The sequence below is a fragment of the Otolemur garnettii genome, unplaced genomic scaffold (genome assembly GCF_000181295.1).
Source record: "Otolemur garnettii isolate 467f Iridium unplaced genomic scaffold, OtoGar3 scaffold00188, whole genome shotgun sequence".
In the NCBI taxonomy this organism is placed as follows: domain Eukaryota; kingdom Metazoa; phylum Chordata; class Mammalia; order Primates; family Galagidae; genus Otolemur; species Otolemur garnettii.
This window is the reverse complement of record NW_003852583.1, coordinates 1,917,300-1,920,348: the sequence shown is the minus strand read 5'-3', so window position 1 is coordinate 1,920,348 and position 3,049 is coordinate 1,917,300.

The following is a 3,049-nucleotide window of genomic DNA, read 5'->3' as shown; positions in this document are numbered from 1 at the left end:
GTGTGGCCACAGAATTCCTTGGTTTTAATATACAACCCATCTGTAAGAGGCAGATGGTCAGATAAATTGGTAAAAATGACCTACTAAGTCTTTAGTTATGATTCTATTTAAGATACATAAACAATACCCTAAAATTCTGGGGCTCAGTTTTATAAGGAGTAATATGCCCTTTAAGCTGGTAAGCATCTTAGGGTGCTGGTTTCTCCGTGGATGGGACAGACAGAGCTGAGAATCCAAGGGTTGGGAATTGGAGGTGTCCCCCGCCCCCCACTACTGCACTTCACAGCAGCCCGCAGAACACTGTCTGCCCCCTGCCCTCTTTAAGCACCTACCACTGAGTGAGGGGTCTTTGCAGGGCCAGGTTTAGGGTAAAGATTGGTCACTAAGTACTTGTTTATAAAATTTAAGGGGCACCAAAAACTCAGTTATCAAGATAAAAATATTTTAAAAGCAACATTTTTAAAAAACAAGAATTAGTGCAAAAAAACTAATTAACATAAGTTTTTAAAAGTCAGGATCAGTAGACTAAAACTGATTAAATTTTGTTTAAGCTTGGCACTTGGAAAAGCAGCATTGTCAAACACAGCAATTCTCTCAGTCAAACATGAGAGAAGCAAGATGATTTGAAAAACATTATTGATGAGTTTGTGTCCATTAACGCCAGAAAAGTCACCATACCATAAATTACGCTTTGAGGGGAAATAACATATTTCAATCTTTATGTTGTGAGTTTTAACACAACTATTTTCAATTTTTCAATAATTTGTCAACTGCTTTAATATTATGAGAAAAACTGAGAAAATGACATGAAGGCTGTGTTGACCAGTTTGATGGAAGTATTTCAGATTGCATGTGAAAACCCCACACTGTACCCCAGAAGTTCATTAATGTACATAGTTACCATTCAGTAAAAAAATATATATTATGAGAAAAAAATTACCATTAAAAAACCAAGTACATGAAAACAGGTAGACGGGGCATGTGGGTTCCTTTCACCTCAGGCCCTAGGATGGCTTGGCTTAAACTGGGTCTTTGCTTTACTTAAAATTGTGATGGTTTGTTCATAATAATTTCTGCATTGATTTTGATTTTTAAAATATCGCATTAAGATATTGGTTGCCTGATTAGACCTTTTTGGGTTTCCGTTAAATGTAGTGCCTGAGACAGGTGTTTCACTCGGCTCTAACTGAATTGATAACCCTTCCTTCTTTATAAGTCAGGGTGCGGGGGAGGAACAGAACCGACAGTACGTGTGTGTGTTCAGGTGTGTTCGTGTGTGTGCTTGTGTGCACGTGTGTGCGTGCATGTGCATGTGTGCACACATGTGTGTTTGTGTGTGCATGTGTGTGTGCGTGTGCATTTGTGTGGGTGCGTGCACATTTGTGTGTGAGTGCATGTGTGTGGACAGAGAGAGAGAAGCTTATTATACAGTATTGGCTCACACAATGACTGAGGCTGACAATTTCTGAGACCAGCAGACTTGGGGGAGCTGTAGGGTAAATTTTAATCTGAGTCTAGAGGCCTGAGGGTCATGAGAACCAGCGGTGTAAGTTCTAGTCAAAAAGCAATAGGTTCAAGGCCCAAGAAGAGATCGTGTCTCAGTCTGAGCTCAAGGCCCGAGCAAACCTGATTTCTAGTTTAAAGAGTCAGGTAAATAAAGTCCCACAAACGGGGCCTTTCTGTTCTGCCCAAGTCTCCCACCGGCTGATGAGGCCCACTCACTTCAGGGAGGCCATCTCCTTGACTCAGTCTAGCAACTCACATGTGAATCTCTTCCAGAAATACCCTCACAGACATGCCCAGAATAATGTTCGGCCAAATGTCTGGGCAGCAGGTAGCCCAGTTGACACATGAAGATGTGTCCATGACGGATCCCCAGAGAGGAGTGATTCAAGGCCACACAGCAATGATTCCACCAAAACAAATTTGGGCCCCTGGCCATGTTCATGTCTCAGGTCTCTGCATTTGCTGGAGTAAATGATTCCAGCTACCAGGACAATTTGCCGCTATCACTACACAACAGGGATGGAGGTTATGCTTACAACTTAGGCATAGCCAGTAAGTACAAATGGAAAACGATAGCATCCTAAAAGGAAGGACAGAATCATTTAAACAACAGAGGGATCATGGCACAGAAATAGTCTCACCTTCCGTGCATTACAGGGGCAGAGTGCAGCAGCGCCATCACTGCCTTTCTACCTTGTATAACTTGCACAGACTAACTGATTATCCCTCATTCCTCTCTTCCTCTGTACTTTAAGAATTGTTGGTAGTGATGAATTTAGTCTTTAGGTAACACAATGCTCATGTGAGATTGTGACTCAGCAGAGAAACCAACATCACCTGAGGTACATCTGGTGACTTTTGGGGTTTTGAGTCCACCCTCTCTGCAGGTGACACCATCTTCGTTTTCATGAAGCAGACTTGTTTCACTAAGCCAGCAGGCTCCAGTTGCTAAAAAGGCCAGGGTATAAATACACACAGAAGGCTGTGTGTGGACACTGAGTGGTGCAGGTGTGGACTGTACAGTCACTGACTCCTGTTTCTCAGCTCCTGTGTGAAGCTGGGACTGCAGCTCTGAAACCACTCCTCTCACACCCTGTGACATGTGCCAGGGATCCCCAGAGAAGCCCAGAAACACTTGGGGAGGAATTCCTACATGGAGCTGGAGACTTGTCGTCAGGCTGGAGGGAAGCTAGAGAAATGGAGTGAATGTGGTCTCAGCCATGCCATGGGTGCCAATGGCCTCTTAGGGTCACAGGACCCCAGTCATCCTTCAGTAAGGAAACGTGCACTTATTAGGACTTGAAACCGGTGGTTTTCAAGTGCTGTGTACACTCAGAGTAAGTGTGTGGTTGAGTTTAGGTTATAAGGTGCCAGGACCTTCCGGCAACACCTGGTGAAGACCAGGAGCAACAGAGGGAGCTGGGCATGAGAAAGAAAGGGGAGGAGTGTGGGGCAGGTGGGGTGTATGAGAGTCACAGGTGGGAGGGGAGCCACAGGTGTCAAGAGGGCTGGGCATGAAAAAGAAAGGGGAGGAGTGTGGGGC